The following is a 20,169-nucleotide window of genomic DNA, read 5'->3' on the forward strand; positions in this document are numbered from 1 at the left end:
AAACGAGTTTTTTTCCCGTGTGTGCGTGCGTGTGTATGCGCCCGCGCTTCTACATCGTGTCTAAGTTTTGAGAGAGGCATGTCAACGAGCGCTGATCGGGGCTTTCTGCTCATCCCTTTCGAGAGCCGCGAAGCCTCGTCGTGACGATCCAGCACGAGTGACGACTCGCGTCGTGCCCGGTAATTGCATCGTGCTCGCTCGCTTTTCTGTCCGTCAGGCGGGAGGAGTGACTCCGACAACAAAATGCCTTTCGTCAAAGTAGAGCTACGCCAGCTTTTTCCCAGTCGGCGATGGCTGCCCTCCTCTACCTCCTCCTCCTCCTCCTCCTCCTGCTTCTCTTGCTCTACCTCATCCATTCGTCTAGTGTTGCCTATGTCCCCTCTTCGTGCTTCGTCCACCAGTTTCGTCTTTGCTAGAGAAGTCCGCTCGATGGATGTCGGCTCGTGCCTCGAGCCCATGCCATTAATAGCGGATCCTTTAGCGGCAACGTTACCCATCAGAACCGCTCTGGGAACGCGATGAGAGCATGAGGCATATTCATTTGTTTTAACTTCCATGTATATCTTTTACTTTACATAGAGTTATTATTATATATAATAAATATTTTACATAGTTATTGTAAAGTTGTTTCAAACGAGGTTGAGTCCTCTCTCTTTTTAATTATTTCTTTTGAAAAATAATATAAGATGAAAATGGAAATTATTAGGTAACTGATATAACCAAGAGAAATAAGATAACATATTTTGATAATAAGATTAACACAGATAGTTAAAATTACTGAAAAGTGGCAGATATATCAATAACGTTACACGTAAATTTATTACAAAATGACAACTATTAATTTTATTACTGGAAATTTATTGTATTTTTATCTTTAAATTATAAATTTCCATCATTAAACACAGAATTCTTTATACGGTTCGTTTTCCTTGCTCTGAGCCATCTAATCATTGATAGTTATGTTACAAATTTGTTTTATTATTATTCGGAAGAAGACTCTTCGGCAGTTCTTCGACAGTCTGTGGGAAGGTTTTCTCGGAGCGGAGAGGCAGAACTCGCTTTGCGCCTATCTCGGCCGTATATCGGCGCACGGGAAACCGCGCGCGGTTACGAATCGCGGTCCGTCTTATTTACGATCCTCTTGAAAGTGGGGTACCACCGCATCGGCTCTTCTTCTCAGCGGGTTGGTTGCTTGGTCGCTTGGTTGCTGACGGCCGAGCAAAAATAGCTGTAAATTAGACATCGTGACGTTTACGTCGCGGTCGGCTTTTGCGCGCGCAGCGCTGCAGGTCGACTTTGCAAACATAGTGCTCCTCGTCTATCCTTTTGCGAAAACAAAGGAATACATACATACATGGTATAAAAAGAATTGTTTAACAAATTATGAATTAATAGAGAAAATACTAACAACATGATCTTTTGGAAAATAATCTTATTTAGTCATGAAAATTTTGCAATTAAATTTATATTTTTAATTCCTGCGAATAGAGGTACGTAATGTAGCTAAAATTGCAATTGATCGGCTACTGACTCGATAGCTATTGACTCAACTGTGTGAATTTAACGACCTATTTTGTCCATTATATTCCCCACAATTCTAAAGAATCTCTTTCTTTTCGATATCTTAATTATCTTTCAAGAAAAAGACATTGTTTGCGAAAAAACGATCTCAACTCCATACGAGGGTAAGCCCTTGCAGGCAGGATAAGTCCTGCCTGCGTAGTAGGAAAGATAAAGGGACTCGTAGTCGAATAATTTTGGGTAGGGACTCAGGTCGAGCGTGACGATAGCGACCCTCGGGAAGGTCGGACAATAATTCCCGACCAGACCCAATGTCGATTGAGCCTTGACGAGGCGGAAGCGCGCGGGCCCGATGATCCGGAACACGCTTCTACGTCCGGGCACATCCTAGACGTTCAGTCCAGCGGCAAACGGGGCGGCCTCGCGGCGCATCCGCGATCGGGAGGATCGAGACGATCCTGCGTAGACGCGGAGAAGACGGATATAGAGAGAGAGAATGAGAGAGAAAGAAAGATGAGACGGGGGCCGTTTGTGCGTCTAGACACGAGTCCGTATTCGTTCTACCGTGAATCGAATAAATGGCCTCGCCCCCCTTTTAGCGTCCATCCCTTTTCGACTTTCCACCACAGCGATGGCTTTCCGTCGCCACGATACGATTAACCTTGAGCACTTCCTATCCGCCTCTTCTTCTTCGTCTTTTTCTTTGTGCACGATCGTCGTAGGTGAGCGAGGGGGAGGCTATCTTCTCGAGTCCTTTGGATCTTCTTCTTACGAAAGTCATTGGCATCGGGATTGGCGAATGTCTGCAAAGAATTAGACAATGATGAGTTTAATTAGGAAGGATTCTCGTTTAAGTTATCGTTTAAATATTCGTTTAAATTAGAATGTGTTGTTTAAATAGCGTATATAATAAAAGACTTGACAATGAAAGGATATTGTAGAAACGGGAAGTTTTTAAAGAGCAATGATCCAGGGATTCAAAAGAAAGAAATAAGAAAATTGAGAATCTAAAATTGAGAATCTATAACCTTTAAAGTTTACGAATTTCTACATTATAAAATTTAAAAAGAGCAATTGAGATATCTAATATATAAATTGAAGAAATAAAAATTGAAGAGAGAAGTTAAAGGAAGATTGAAAGAGCTAATTATTTAATATAATAATAAAACAAATATTAAAAATTTCGTAAATATAAAGCACCAATTTAGAAAAAAAAATCTTACACCGTTCTTTTTTCGTTTATGGATTCGCAATTGTACTTGCATGTGGCGTTCTCGAAGAAACGTAACACGAAGCCGATTATTGAACATCGAGGTGTGGTCACGATACATTAATTAATAACACCTTGCTGATAGCGTCTTAATTGCCCTCCGCGGCGATGTTTGGGTCCAGCGGTGCATTTAATTAAATTAGCAATTAAAATGCCACAAATGCGACATTCACTGACCATTCGACCGGCGACGCGGTTGACACGTAGCGAAATGCAGAATATCGGTATCGTGCGTGCGCGGCACCATTCCGCGGTTTTAATCTGCGGGATTAACTAGACCGATTCGATTTGTCTCGTGCCGCATGAATCGAATATTTAACTATCTTTTTCTGAAATGTGAAAGTATAGTTCTTGGAATATTTTATTAATTAAATACGATCTTGTTTCACACAATTGCATGAGTAACTACCAAGAACTTCCAAGTTAAAATTTAATTAAAGTGAGCTTCTTTCAGAATTAAACAAAAAATTTCGTTTTGTTTAATTAAAATGTTAATTTCTACTTGCATATTTAAAGTTTTAATTATTGAAACTTTTAATTGTGAACTACTTACAGATTTTTCTTAGTTTGGTTTATTGCACAGGATATATCGCGTGCACATCTTGTCCACATGTCATCAGTTATTATGATTTGTGATGAATGCGTACCATATATTGAATATGAAACCATATACTACTTATCCAGGATTTATTTTCTGTCAGTCTCGCGCAGTTAGTGGTTGACTTGATATTGGTTTCTGAAGTGAATATATCAAATGTTTTAGAGAAAAATTGTATTTTATTTGAGCTATACAAACACCGGAAGTTGTGAGAAAGAATGATGGGCTCATGCATTATACATTAGTAACTATCAGGCCCTAAATGGGCTAATCTTGTAATAAATCTATCATTTTGCTCGTTTGTTATATAACTTCATAACAGTGATCTAGAAAATTAATTTATTTAGCTTCAGCTAGCATTAGCCGAACTAAGAGAAATCGGGGGCTTTGTCAGAAAACCGATACCATCACCACCATTACATCGCCAGTATGACGTAGCTGTTATTATCGCCGAGGCGTGCAATTTTCTAGCCTCATTCCTGTCTTTAATCATCTGCGGCAAATGTAACACGTCACTCCCGCGCGTTCGTTGCGCAAGGAAATGTTTCCATTATCCTGGGTGGTTAAATCGGTCCGGCGTATCTTGGCGTATGATCACGGGTGATTTCCAGATTGGCACGATCGTAATGTTTGCGCGGGAAAACGAGAGAGACGAAACGGCGAATATCGCGATTCTGCTGCGGAACGACGTCGCGCGTTCTCTCCATTCCGTCCGCGCGACCCATCTCCCTCGGGCGATGCTTGAAATTGAGATTAATTCGAGTCTTCCGGGTATGCATGTACGTGTAGCGCGGCAATGAATTAACACAAGTCCGTCGCTCTCGCCGCGGCGCGGCGCGGGAGCGAAAGATTACGATTCTATTAACGCGTGAACGCGACTATTGTGTTGGCCGGATTTTACTTCGCGCGATGTAATTCGTGCCGATTCGCGTTGGGGTCATGGCTTTCGTAGGCTTTCGTAACTCTTCATAAGTTGTAACGCGCGTAAACCCGCCTTTTCGGTCCTTGAACTTTCGTTCTGCGACTTCTCTCTCATTTATTAGTCAGTCGATGAGTTAACAATTTTTGTCCTATATCCTAGATCTTCGTGGAACATATTTAGCGTTACATTATAATGCGTTAGTATAATCAGGCGAACAATATAGCGAGGTAATAACGATCAAAATGTCAATAAGGAAGACAGACTGATTGGATCTTCTAGTATCTAGTAGAACCGATTGACGAAATTGCATGTAATGTAATTGGCATACTTTCGATCGCGCTTAGAATTGCGAGTGATTCGGACGGTTGTGCCGGCATGTGTGAATTAACGAGCGATTTTGTCACTTGCCACGTGTGCAAAAGCTCGCGTCAATTTAATTATCGGACCAAGGCTGACGCTATTGTTCGCCGTAGCTCACCCTCGGTTTTGTGCGTTTGAATTTGCGCTGTTTGCATTGGCCGTTGGGATGATTTCTCGACATTCGCGGTTCGATACTCTCGCGTGCGAAAATCCCGGGATGGCTTTAATCCGAACTCGTTTGTAATTTTTTGCTTCCACAGCTCGATTAATCCTTTTTTTTATTCATTTTTGTATTCGATTCGTCATTGATCGTATTCCGGATGAATTCGATACCCTTGATAGTAATCGCACTTTTTTTTCATATTTCCCGGCAATGGCTTGTCGCCGGGTTAAGAGCGGTATACCCGTATATTTCGTTAAACTAAAATGGAATTTAATAACGTTACCTCGCGTGAGTTTTGTGTTACGGGTAACATTTATTTGGTATGATGATGACACGCCCGTTTATTACTGCTTATGCAACGACCTAATGCTTGAACGTTATGAACAAAGAATGAAAATGGTATTTAATTTTCACTTTATAGCACGGCATTGCTTATTAAAAATGATTTCATTAAGCACGAACAACTTAAATGATAGCAGAAATAGTAATCATGAAAAAATAGATATTTCTTTTATACATAGAACATTTATATGTATTTCTTTTAAATTTCCTTTTATCACTTTATATATATACACATATAATATATATTTTATTATACAATATTGAGAAACGATGGATCTCTCTTATATATTTTTTTCTATTAAGACAAAAAATATAAAAATACAATTCTTTTACTTATTTTTCATCACACACGGTATTTCAATTCTTTTTATTAATAATCTAAGATCTAAGGGAATCTAAGATTCGATAATCTAACAATTCGAAAATCAGGTGCGCGAGAATCAGAAAGATTAAACTTTAAGTCAAAGATTTAAAAATAAGACTCTGTATAACTAAAAAGTAAGCATTAAAATAAATTTACGGAGGTACATGCTCGTTACGAAAAACAAGGGACTTTCGTTTCGCAATGCGGATTTTGTTTGTAGCATCCAGCTTCCGTTTGAGATTCAAGATATCGAGAGTTGTGTGCGCCTACGCGGTCGTTCTTTGCTTTTGTAGAGTTATTCACCACCCATACAGTGAAAAAGGATCAACACGAGAAACAACGCATTGGCGTCGCCAGAATTTTTTTATACGAGATACAGAGATCTCGAAGAAATCTTTGTAGGGCTTTGTTTGAATCTCTCTTTCCCTCTCTCTCACTCACAATCTCAGAATATATTGCAAAGAGTATATACGTATATGTATATATAAAATATATATACGTATTCCATGTGTTGAAATGCTTATATTCCGTTAAAATATTTTAGAAAATCTTATTTTATAAAATTATATAAATATATGTCACTTTATAAAATTTCACTATAAATCGGCATTCGTTAAACGAATTTTTCTCCTGTTTTGATAAGCCTAGAGGGTGCAGATGCAATCCATTGTAACTTGATTGTGAACTCTTTACGGCGCTCATGAACAACATTGAGCAGGGTTGCAAGCGAGACGAGAGGGCCAGTGGACCCCTCACGGTGTGCAGAGCTCTTTCTCGACGGTAATTGGTGTTCGGGCCTTATTGTGTAACTGGTATCGCCGTGTACTCGCCGAGGTATCGTCACGTACGATCTCTGGACGGTGGCGAGCCTCCCTATGACGCCGTTTCAGCGTCGAGATAAGCCGTTGTAGGTATACCTCAGGGTCAGCTCGAAGTAAATCTCTTAGAGCATCATGGACCATTGTAGATCATTTTATGAAATTTTCTTGCTACGATTAATACTCGTTAGATATTTGACGATCCTTTACTAAGTAAATCTGTTGTTTGAAACCACGCGAATTCTAATTAAGAGAGCGTGATTGAAAAATGCAGCAAGAAAGCATTTTGAATTAGATAGTTTCACTAAGGACTTTTTTCTCTTTCTTTTGAAAGTTTTAAACCATTTGCCAAGATTGGCGGAGGAACTTAGAAAGGGATGTATGAAGAGAACACGGGGTGAAACCTTCAATCAGACCGTCAATAAACCGGGATTTAGCCGACCCTGAAATCTTACTGTTTCTTCATCGGTTTCGGCAGCAGCGGCGTCATAACTGTCGATCTAGAATTTGAAACCTTTTGAATGCCCGTCGTAAATTGAATTTATGGCCGCCGAGATAAAATCGTTTCGTTAAATCATAACACACGGAAACCTGCCTGGGCGCGCGGGAAGCACATTGATAATTCGATAACAGTCTTTATCGTCCGATACTCGTGGAAACCATTCGATGTTTTGCGGTTTTTCGCATTACTAGTGTACGCTGTCGCTCCTCTCCCGTGATAAATTACAATTTCTTTTTTCTAATATCGCTTCGTGGAATGTACTATGTAAGGAAACACACATTTGAAAATATAAGTAAAATATTCCAGGAAAGAACCGTTCGTTCTCCGTAAATTTACGTAAAAGAGAAATGAGAAAAAACTGAATTTTTAAAATTGGAAATAGGATATTTATATTTGCCATTAGATTCATTCATGTATCCAATTTAACAAAACAAAACATACCATAAAGAATCTATTCTCTCTGTATCTCATAAATATATGCGAAAAACTAAATTATCTGTATCAATTTATGACGATATGGTGGTTAGAAAAAAAAACTTTCCGAAAATACATATTTGGCCCTGCACTCTCAAAGCGAATTCTTTTTTCGTTTTGTTTGGCACAGACAAGATTCCACTTCACGTCGACGACTCTCGGGTTTATTTAGGACAGTCTGTAAGTAATCTGTCGTTGATGGTCGTACGGCCTGCTTCTTGCACTGCAAGCCCCCGTGAGCGATTGTCACAAAAACTGGTCTTTCTGCTCGCGCGAGGCCGAGGACGTGGCCTCTACACTTGTTAAGAAAGCAGCTCTCCACTTTCCGTTTCGTACGCTCTTAGATCCTCGTAACATTCTTCCTTTCATTTATCGAGTCTTTCTATGCTTATGATAATAAATTTAAAGGAATAATCAGCACATGCGTATATGATTAGTTAAATTTTAATGGATTAGCATCTAAAATTTTCGTAATCCAAGCGATGAGATATGAAGATAAAATGAAAAAAAACTGTAAGTGCTCTATAAAGAAATTCAATATTGTTAGAAATATAAGTAACATTTATGCGGGGATATATATGATATATGCAAGTGCGTGGAATATTTTTTCTATATCTCTTTTTAATAAGCCAGATATTTAAAGGAATAATTTTTTTGAAATTTCTTTATGACATGTACCTTCTTTTTTTTACATTTCGTTATTTTTTTAATACTCATATGTTTTTAGCCATTAAATGAATAAGAGTGATATCGTACTTTTTAGATTATATTCTGTATTTTGAAATGAATAAACCTATATCGATTTACGTATTCATCGTCGTGCTCTCTCCATTCGTCCATCTGTCATAAAATGTTTTTTTTTGTTAAGAAATCACTGTTTTCAAGCTGTCGTAGAGATTCCAATTATTGCTACAATGTCGTTGCAAACTGTGTGTATTGTCGCTTGCATATCGACTGTGACTGTAAAACTGTCAATTAATGACAACAGTTTGTCTCGTGAGGCCGGCTCGACAACGAGGAGAACGTCGGGCGTAAATCAGTCGATTCTGCTGCTTGTTTTGTAACGGTCGAACGGTGGATGGGCCAACCAGAGAATCCGCGAGGAACTTCGGGGAATCGTTAACGACTCGACATTAATTGCGCCGGGAAACAATCGGCGATTCAACTCTTGGTTATATTTGACACGCCATGAATGTCGAGATGGTAACGCTCTCTTGGCATTTTTGTTATTTTATTAACGTTACACTATTATATATTACTATAACTGACGTGTATACATTTTTAACATTTACTGTGTATAGATATGTAACTTTAATCGCAATATTATATATTTAAATTTTCTCGCATCATTTTTTCGTAATTAAAACGGTGGAGCTCGTAAAATATTTTTATTGTTTTGTGAGCACGTTGACGAAATATTAAATCCAACACTTGAAATAAAACGTAGGAGAAAATAACTTTTAAAAATAGGCGATTTTTGACAAAGATTACTTTAAACGCGCTGACTGAAGACAAAATAAATATTTAATTTACTGTTGATATGAAATATAATATATACATTAATTTAAAAAAGATATATTATTTATCAAGTTACCGGTACGAAGATGTATAAATTAAAATGGACGGAAATTAAATTAATTATACTACCTTCTACCTTGTCTTCATTAAAATCTAATATATTCTGCTTTATAAAATGAATATTGATCAGGTTCGCGACATAACAGAAAATCTGTTATCTGAGCGAAGTTGATTGCTTCCCTAATTGTGCTCATATTCATTGATAGAACACTGCGTATGCACATGCAGCAAAATGGCGGATGTCGAGGATTCACTCGGCGTGATTCCTCGAATCATTAAGCGGCGGAGACCGAGTTCGCGCTTATGACCGGCTGATTGCGAATGGTTGTAGACATCTCTTCAAATACACCGGCAGCACTTGCGCATAATTATCATAATTCATCTTTGTTCCTGCTACAACGCGTGGTCGACCGCCACGTAAGTCCCGCCGTGTCAAATCCGCGCTCATTTCCCTCTCCGGCATCAGCAGTTCTGGAACCAACATCTACCTGCTTTGTATGCAAGGTATCGACAGTCGCATCGCGATTGTTAACAACGTTTGTGCGCGACAAATCAAATATAGGCTATAAATATCAGATATTTGAGATGTGAAGTTAGTAAAATATTTTTGTAGTTGTCTTGAGCGCGTGAAATAATTGGCGCGTAACGATATTTTAGTTGTCAACATACAATTTTTGTATGTTTTTTTGTTTATAAAATACGAGATTGTTTATATTTTATTCCTGTTTTCCTTTCTCATTATCTTTTAGCATAAATGCATCTTTTAGCATCTTTTTACATAAAACGAATGTAGAATGTATTAGAATCAATGCGAAGAAGTATGTGAAAGAAGTCGCAATAATTGTATCGAACTACGCGTAAATACACAGAGTGCGTGATCTACGATAGGATAAGAGAGGTGTTAAATTCGCGTAGTCCATATAGCGCGTTTCACCTTTCGTACTTTAATGAAACAAATATAGCCGCTGAAAGGGAACAAAGGTAAAGGACGAGAGGTGTAAGTAGGAAAGTGCGAGAAATACGCGCAGCACGAACAAATGTCTATATAGACATATGTGTTTTACTATTAGATAACTTGCTCGTTATTTTATCAGTTCTTTCAACGCTCGCGACAGATCGGTGTTCGGCCGAGGCTCGAATCGATATCCCGCGCAAAGCTGGTTGATCACCTCGGGCAACGAATGACTTGCGAAAAATGAACGCGCGTGCAAGTCCAAGGTGTCCAATATTTCGCGCGTATCGTCGCCGTCGCTACCTACCGGTAGTACAGCGTATACCCGGTGTGTGTGTGTGTGTGTGTGTGTGTGTGTATGTGTGTGCTCTCGATGCGGAGCGATAAATTTTCCCGAATTAATTCGCCTTTTGTACGCCGCTTCTCTCTCCCTCCGTTACCTCCGTTCTCGTAAAATCGCGCGATTAATGGCGCCCGCCATGCGCTCGGTGTCCGCTCGTCGGCCGCTCGGGGACTCGACGTCGATGCCGCCGCGATGCTCGGGAAGCTTAAGTTAGGTTTATTACTGATTTAGTACACTCCAGGCTTTAACTCTCAGCTATTGCGGCTTAACTCGCAAGACAAAGAGTAATGTCTTTTTTATTTTCATTTCGCCGAAAGGAGATCTCGTACGCTGTGACTTTTCGATTGCTATATACCAATTCTTAATGTTAAGAGAACGAGCTTCGTTATTTGGAAGATTCAAAAGTAAATGATTTAACAAGAACGTTTAAATGATTTCGACCAACCAAAATTCTCTTACATATTGGATAGTTACATTAATTTTCAGGCCGTCGAATAGTAATTAAAAGTTTCATGTTACTTTATTTGTAAAAGTACAACTTCCATTTTTATTTGCATTTTTCAGCTCTTAAAAAAATATAATTGGCTTATTTTATTAAACTGCATATACTTGATCGTTAAAAAATAGTTTTATATAATATGAATATCACATTCGCGATACTTTTTCTAAATCTACATTCCAAATACTCGTGCTCGAAGATGTGGACTCTGGTTTACCTTCGTATCCTGTATTCTAATTTGAGCTGTAATATGCCGGATGTACGTCCTAGCATCCTGTTGTCCATACGTCGTGATCTAATGCCCTCAGGAACGGGCGATCGGTCGAAATTAATTGCAAGATTATGCAGAGCAAGTTATGTAACATAGATACGAACATAATTACACGAAACGGACGGGATTAGAGCTGGATTTATAAGATTTTTATTCTCAAAAGCTGAGAAGTATTCTTTTGAATCCATCTTTCATATTTCTTTAAATTTACAGAAAAGCATACATAAGCTTGGCAGATTTATTATGTTTTGACTTTATAATAGACAATTTCAGCAAAATATTCAACTTTGCATGGTGCACGTCGCGGCAAAGTATTTAATCCTTAAGTAAAATATGTTCCTTGTTATCGTCAAGTACTTATATGACTCTGTTTATTTTTCATAAAGTTTTTTCCGGCAGCGTATTGTTTGCAATTTTAATTAGAATTTAATTTCAAGACTGAAATTTTTGTTCTCCACTAAAAATTCAAATTGCATTTCAAAATTAAAATGCAATTTTACGCAGAATTTAAATTTAATTCCGCGTCCTTTTAAAAGCTCTCGGCCGCATCACCAGTTACGTCGTTACGTGAAGCGGATGAAACACTTGTGGTGTATTAATTACTGTTTTATTTCGCACGTAACACATGTAACAACGTGCAGTAAACGGTAAATAACCAGAAAAAACAAAAGTGTTTTCAAAATGTAAAAAAAAGTATCGTTTTGATTCGTGACTACGCATATACAGCATTAACAATCAAAGTATTTATGTTATTAGCCAAAACACAATTGAAGCTTTTCGGGTGAAATGCGTACTGGATAAATCAGTAGATTTATATTTTACTGGATTTACAACAATCAATTCCAGTACCATTAATAATTTGTTTAAATCAATTTACAGCCAATTTGTCGTGAACAAAAAATTGATATCCATCTCCGATTTGATATATCTTCTGTAACTTTATAGCTTATTTATGTTATATAAAAAAGTAACAGATAAAAATTCAAGAAAATCTTAAAAAATAATTGAGAGAATAGAAATTTTGTTATTAGTTAAAATTTAAATCCAATATATGCTTGTTTTATCAAGGAATTTACTTTTTGCATTATTGCGCTGTGTTCTGTTATTATTTATTTTTATATTCTCTTATTATTTACTTTTCTATTTGCTGTATTTTTTCCTCTAAACTTTAGGGGGGGAGGTTTAAATCAATTTCTTGAATATTCTTAAATGTATTCGTAAATTAATTACAGTTTAACTTTTTATAAGAATAATTATTTTTGAATAATTATTTTATTTAGCTGTTAAAAAGAAAGAGAAAATTCAGGTATTATTATATAGCATTTAGTTATTCATTTGCATCACAGCAATAGGTGCAATTGTCGGATTCGAGTATGATCATTATGAATTTTTCTGTTATGGCATTCCCACATAAACTTATTTCACGCAATTTCCTGGATTTACAATCTGACTGTTTCAACGATCGTAACTCCGCGAAACACGTTTCATCATGGAACGATAGTAACAGACGAAACACACTGGTTTATTCCCGCTTCGATCTGCGTCTCCAAGGAAATTCATCCCCTTCGGCGGTTGGTTTGTTTAACGGTATGTTTACCGACAAAGTGTCGCGAACGCTAAAACGTTCCTTTCCGGGATAACGATTTTCCTTTTGTAATGTTGAGCGTCGAATATAATCTTTGATGAAATAAACGACGAATAATTGATGTGAATTTTTATGAATAATTTACACTCTAAATATTTTTTATACTAAGCCGTGATCGAGAAGATACAATATACAATAATAACAAAACAAAAGAAGAAAAGACACGTAACAATTTTTATCTAAAAGTATCATTTTTATACCAGTACATATCCCTCTAGTAGTAGGACAAACACTATAAATAAAAAAATAAGAATAATAATAAACGGCACTCAACACAACTGACACGATACAGCCGGTAACTTTGCTCGCCGATAATTGACGAATTAGCGGCGCAGTTCGGTGCGCCGTGTAATTAAAACAAATTAATAACGGATGTGAAATAAGTCGACAAAATCGCCGAGGATCGTTAAGAACGCGCCGATATGACGGTGGAAAAAAAGAAGGAATGGGGTGTAGCGTGGCGGACAAAGAAGGAAGGAGGAAAGTCTGCGGCTCCTTCGCGGCGAAAATTTGCGGTTCGGGGATTTCGGTAGGGTGAAGGGAGTCGAGAGGCGATACGATTTAATTAAAGGCTCTCTTCTTCCCAGCCGCGACTTTCTCTCCTGGCCGATTAACGAATCTAATTTTTCCTCGGATTTTAGATTACTACGGGGATTCAGCAGACTCAATCTTATAATGCAGCTTCCACAGAGAGATGGGCGAAGGCGGAAGGGGGGATATCACGTTCGTTAGCCGGAGAGAAGCGGATAAACGAATCTCTTAATCGCACGTCGCGGTCGACATTCGCAAATCCGTTCTTCGATATATCGATAAAGTAACTAACGAGAAGAGAAAAGTAATGAATCCTTATATTATGATGAAAACGCGAGAGGATTAACCATATGTGCGTTTAACAATCAAATTTCTCTACATAACACTTAAAAAACATATCTTTTCGTTTATACAGTTAAATAATAGCTCAATCAAATAGCTCAATTAATTTATGAACAAGTCGAATATATCGGTGAATCGCATGTTGTGAGGTCTCCTTGTAAACTCGGGCACACTGGATGACATTAATGCTTCCGATTATACAATACAATGTGTTTTTGACTATCGCAAATGTTGCAGATATCGATGATTAGCGATACTTATAGTTAAGGATATTTGAAAATAAATATAATAAGATAATCAAATAAATTTTTCATTTTTGATGATTAGACGAGTTATTTAAAATTTGGAATAAAATGATAAGCATACACAAAACTTCGCAAAAAATTAAATAAAATTGAAAGTGTAATAAAAATACAAAGAAAACACTTCGTATATGTCTATTTTTTCAACACTATGAAGATTAGAATGATTTAAGAAGATTAAAAGACTTCAGTTCATAAACCCGCTTGTAAAAAAAAATCTATCTTAAATTTTCTCTCTCTATAATATCTTTAGAAATTTCCAAAGAAATATACATGTCACGTAAAATAAAAAATTCGCTAGTTCTAAAATATACACAAATAAAAATTATTTTAAATGTAAATTCGTATATAGAACTTTGCGAATTTTGACGATGATTGACAACGCCGCGCGATTTTTAGTACCACAAATCCAGGTTACCCTACATTTTCCTCGAGTGGCTGGCACAATCGTTATATTGCGGTTTCGTTTTTTGATATCGGGATTGGAAGTCGTGTAACAAGATAAAACTCGGGACGGATTAATCGTATTAATCGCTAACAATGCTGATATGAAGCTCACACACAGCGAGAATAGTCGAAATTTTAACCAGCGCCAAATTCTGAAATTGCCACTGGATTTTATCTGATAATTTTCATCGTGAATTACTTCAGAACTCGCGAGTCCCGCGTGGCGCATTTTCGACGAAATTCGCTTGTAACGACCGATTTTTAATAATGAACGCTTCGAGGGCGCAGGGACGAAATGCGCGTTCGGAGATACACCCGGTGTAAATTCGGTGCGCCGCGCGGGGTATCGCGTCGAACCATGCAAATTTTCGACACGCGAGTTTTATGGAATGCAAAATGCAAGCGTACCGGAATATATATATTTTAACCTCCGCCGAAACAGCGATTCCTTCTGGCCACTGACGTTGCTGCGCCACAAAAATTTATGACTTTGTCCGCTGCAAATGCCGCGCGAAACGAATATTTCTTCACGCTTGTACTCGCGCGTGCACAATCCGATCACGGTTGCTCAGCTTTGCCTAGCGTGCAAGTTAAAGTATATTTTAATTGATATAACGTGCAGAATGATGCATCTAACACCTGGAATTCTTTTGTTTTTTTATCTCTGAAATTTTATTTCACGACAATAGAAAAAAGGACTTTGTATTAAAATGTTTTTTTGAAGAAATATTTTTAATGAATCTGGATTAATATTTGTTTTACGAAATTCAATTGTATATTCTATATGCTATATCGATTTTCTTATCTATATCTTTGTTAATGAAACAATATGACCAATGAAAGGGCTTATTTTGCAATTCATATTCTATAGAATTGTCATTCGTATCACTATTGTATTGCACTGTAATGCACTGCATTGCGTTCTGCTGCGCAACGACGTGGAATTGGACAGTCATGGTTTACAGACGCGTCAACTAATTAACCAACAAATTAGTAACATCTCGTCACTGCCGTTCTCAAACTTTGTGAACGTTTAGCAGCTACACTCGCCTCGCGTTTCGCGTTATATAGGCAAACTTTACCTTGCTGGGAATTAGTTCTTCCGCGCAGTAGCAACACGTTATTTATTTTAACGAGTAGTACAAGTAACATTGTTTCGCAATTCCGTATTTTGGCATACCACGATTAAGTTCGATATTCGTTTTCCTAAAGCGATTGCTACAACAACGAATGTTTGATATTAAATCCAGTGGTTAAAAAAATCCTAGTTATGTGATAAATAACAAAACAATTTGTTAAGTCGTTTATAAATTTATTTTAATTTTACTTTATTATATTAGGAGTTGAGCACTAATTGATGACACAATTGATGGTAAACTACGTATATTACTTTGCGTTTGTATTGTACTCGGTACCACTTTTAATTAGCCAGTATTTCTTTCGTTCGCGTCTCCAACGATGCGGAACGGAACTGTTTGGTTCGGACGAAGGGTGTCTGATTGAATCGAGGGAAGATTCCATAGCAACCGCATTGCAATTAGAAGTTAGGGCGCAGGGCGCTAACTAGCCATGGACATCCTGTTGAGCGTGAGAGATCTTTGCTTTTGATCTAGAATCATGAGTTTTATGAGAATTTTATAGCTTTCTATCTTTTACTGCTGCTTTATTTATTGAAAATGATATTTGCCGTTTGACGACATTAATCAAAATGATTCTTTCTATAAGATAAAAAGAGATATCTATTGCTACCTCCTATAGTTTTTATAGATAACAATTCTCTTATATAACTGAATCATATTTTCTTAAACACTTTAAATAGTCGGAAAATGTGGATTTTAAATAGATTCTAAAGTAAACTGGATATTTTTCTTTGTACATTACATTTAGATAAAATTAGAATACTGTGAATTGAGGAAATCTTACATTTTTAATCTTATTATTCCGGATTTATATATAGAGTCTACAATTAGAAGAAAATAAATGTTATCTAATCAGTGACAATTAATTGTAACTTAAAGAGATTAAGATATTTGATGTATTTTGGAAAATGTTGCGTAAACAAAATATTGTTTATTCCTATGAATTTTTGTTAAATATAATAAATCGAGTTATTTCAGAAATTCAAGCGTATGTAAATTCTAACACATAAAAATAACAAAATTGCTAGTTAGTTAACTAATATGATTACAACGGTTGAAGCTAAACTCAAGATAAATCACAATGCTTGGAATTTTTTTAGTTTGATAAGATAAATGGGTAGATATTTTTATCGGATTGATATCAATTCTCGCGACTGTAGTTTATCCACGCATGTAGAATTTTCGAGAGAATCTTTGAAAATCTTCGTGATTTCTTGGTTTTCTCATTGATGGTGCAGTTTCTGAATATGCATGAGAAGCGTCGAGATAGCGCGAGCGTTTCGCGCGCGGTCATGCCATAAACTTCGCATAAGCCGTCGAAATCTCCGGGTGCTTCTCGCTCAACTTTGTCGTCTCGGTGTGAAGGCGGACCGCTGCTGCCGACCTGAAAGAACGAAACGAAATGGGTGAACAAAAGAACGTATTCTCTGTCACGCTTTTTCTCTCTCCCGTCGTTTTCTGTCGACGGGAACAAAAGCACCTTTCGTATTTTCGCGGCGAAGTGTAAATCGGATTTTAATAAAACTGGCGAAAATGAGGACGTTAACGATATAGGCTACGTGTTTTTTTCATTATTGTACGACACTATGCATGTCAATGTTCGCAATATAAATTGTCTCCAATGTCAATAAAAATACTGTGGAATTAAGGCTGATGTTACGTCAAGGTGATGAATTAGAATCTTACAGATATTTCAAATGCAAATTTTGTAATTTTTTATCTGTAAGATGTTATACAAATTTGGAATTAAGAATGTTTTAAAAGGTATAGTAAACATCATAATTTTTAATAATTAGTTAAATTTAATAATAAAAATATGAACCTTTTTTTAAGGTATTTGCGAGAGATACGAAATGCTAGAAAATTATGAGCACTGATTTAGTTAGAACATTGAGAAACAAGAACTGGTTGAAAAGTAAATGCATTAATCTGCATTAATAATGTCACGCTATCACGACACTAAGCATCATTATTGGCTTTGGAAAATAGGCTTTGAATGGCAACGATGTCACGTTGAAAAGCTGAAACTTTACTTTCATTAATTAACTCAACCGCTGTTTCGTAATCGCGCGGGGAATCGTTAAACTGGAACATCGTGTAACGAGCGAGTCCGCAGAGTTTCGGGTTGGTCGTCGTTTAACCCTTTCGTTAGCAATGGCGAGACATAGTCGCCTCTCTCCGCAAAGTGTTCACTTTGTAGAAACGGCTATGGCAATTCAACGAGAACTCTGTGCTTTTCACGATTTCCGGATGCGGAGCAATTTGTTGAAACACTTCTATGAGACTATAGATGTTTCCAAATTTTTGACAAAATTCATTTTATAAAAGAGAATTCAAAGAGAAAACGAAGTGGAGTGCCAGGATTTAAATAAAATTTGTTATTTATACAATTATAACTATTAGAAGTTTAATTTGTGAAAAATTCTTTGTTCCAAACTCGATAATTATTAGCATTTCTCTTATCAATCAATAAGCAAATATCGGCATTTGAAAATCCATTATTTAAGCCGAATGGCGTTGAGATTCCTGGGATTTCCCGACTGTGCAATATCATAATAAAGCTCATATATGGAGATAGTTTTGGATCCCTACGTGCGAATCTCCATCCTTCCCTTATTCGGACTATATAGCAATTACGCCTCTACTAGCCGTCTGGGAAGGAAAGGGTTAAATACGGTCAGGCCGTCGCGGTCCGATTTAAAGAGTCAATAAATCGCCCAGCCAGGAAGAGGGCTTCGAAGGGAGGGAAGAGAGAAAGAGATGGAACATGGAACGAGGCTCGGGCAGCGATAGTTCGCTGCATTAATAATGCGGGTGGGACACGATTTCGCGCTCTTTATTGCCGGTCGGCGTTGGGTCGGTGCACATATCGGCGCGGTCATCCATCGTGCAGAATCTCTCGGGCTTGCGCACGACATATCCGCTTACGGGATATATCGCGTCACGACGACGGCGACGATGACCAGGACGACGGTGGTAGCGGCGCTAAGGCACCTCGTATAACGTGTCGCTAGTTTATTGCTTGGCCGAGAACAGACGCGAGGACATTGCCATGCTCTAGCATGGGCACGTTAATGAAACCTACGGTTGACGACCTCATCCACGCAGGTGTGCAGGTGCCGTTTTTAATTGGGGAGCGTAGAGGTAAAAACGATCGTGGCTAAAATAGAGAACGAATCTTAGTTACACAGAGTATTTCGGGAGACTCGCATTAATTTTTCTTTCTTTTACATTTTTAAAAGTTGAATGTATGGTTAACAATGCTAAAAATGGTTGTTATCGTTGCTAGGCGTTGTGATAAGTTGAATTTCCAAAATGTATATCAAATTTGAGGTTTTTTTTATAAGTTGGATTTATATAATATTAATAAGCAATTCTTATGCACAGGAAGTATGTACATTTAAAACGATAAAAATGATAGTTTAACAGTAAATTTGTTTGAAATTTTCGCCACATAGGTTGAAAGTAATGTACAGATAAATTACTTAATCCACAATCTACGGTCCCATGTGGAAACTTTCGGCGATATAAGAACGCGTATATCACAAATTGACGGTCGAGCATGCCTCGACGCTAACGATATCGACTTTATCTGCCCGTTAAGCTCGAAACTTGAGTTCAGCAGAGTTTCATGCGGCCGGTGAATTCGATAATAAAAGCCGGCAGGCCGACGTTTACGATCGCTTGCGACTACGTTCCACCTTACCTATATTTTCCTGGTGTAATACGTACGTATCACTTACGCCGACAGTTACGCCTTTATTTACGACGGCGTGACGTTGCGTCGCGCCGCGAGCCGCGTCGCGCGATAAAAATCGATGCGTATCGACGCCCGGCCGTGTAGCGCCGTCGTTCGTGTGATTTCGCGGCCCGGCTCGATTTCTTATTAAGATACCGTGGCTGAACCTATGGACAGCCTCGACACGGATACGTCCCATAGATAAGGATCGGCCTCTCCACAATGGTTTGCCCGGCAGAAACGAGCTTCTGCTGTCGTCGCATACAAAGAGGCGCTTTATGAATGAGCACCTGCAGCTGCACGGCGGCGTCGCGTTCCGATAACGCGCCGCTGGAACGCGTTGATTAACCTTTTACCGGGATGCACCATTTGTTAAGGAAAAATATTGCGATTGCAGGTCGGAGAAAAAAGGCAACGGAGTAATTTGACTGTGGGTGTTTTCTTTTTCATTCTAAAAGAAAGAACTTGTAGTATCACTTGAGTAATATGTAGATGATTCTGATTGATTAAATTTTTTTAAAGATTTAGCTTCATGGACTTTGCTATCTGTAAGAAAAACTACAGTCATGTCGTATCCGATAAGAAAGTGTATGTACACGCAATAACATAGTGATCTTTAATTAGTTTTATTACGCAAGATGCAAGATATAAACTTGTTTCGAATCATGAATTTTTTGTAAACTAATTTTGCACGTGCACGTCAATAGCATTTTCATTAAGTGACAGTCGACTGCAAATTTGTCGAAAAATGCGTGGAAGGAAGGATCGACGATAGTATTAGATGTCATGTATATGAGCCAATCTCCGGCGCGCAGCTCTCCATTCAACCGACGGATATATGTCGCATTAATTATATCTCTGTCAATGCGCCGTCAGACCGAAGCAGCGTGTCAGTAACCACAGTCGGCCATTGTTCGTCGGGCTAGTTGGATACCTGGCGGTGACCACCGCGGGAATTGTTGCGCTTATTAGCTCCGAAGTGCCTGCCGACCAACGGCGTTGAGGATACAATATTGAAGCGTCCTGATATATTAAACGCGATTGGTC

At 37.9% G+C, this 20,169-nt stretch overlaps 1 protein-coding gene and 1 long non-coding RNA gene across 6 annotated transcripts in view; one reads left to right on the top strand and one right to left on the bottom strand.

Annotated features, from left to right (window-relative positions):
- The window catches only part of Rbp6 (RNA-binding protein 6), a 598,266-nt gene that overhangs the window by 70,429 nt on the left and 507,668 nt on the right, over window positions 1-20,169 (top strand). The window lies entirely within an intron of this gene.
- On the bottom strand, window positions 3,345-4,052 carry LOC139825178 (uncharacterized). Its single transcript, XR_011735492.1, has 2 exons — window positions 3,795-4,052; window positions 3,345-3,527 (listed from the first exon to the last, which is right to left on the bottom strand). It is a non-coding gene; the product is annotated as an uncharacterized lncRNA (long non-coding RNA).

Source organism: Temnothorax longispinosus, chromosome 2 (genome assembly GCF_030848805.1).
Source record: "Temnothorax longispinosus isolate EJ_2023e chromosome 2, Tlon_JGU_v1, whole genome shotgun sequence".
Classification (NCBI taxonomy): Eukaryota; Metazoa; Arthropoda; class Insecta; order Hymenoptera; family Formicidae; genus Temnothorax; species Temnothorax longispinosus.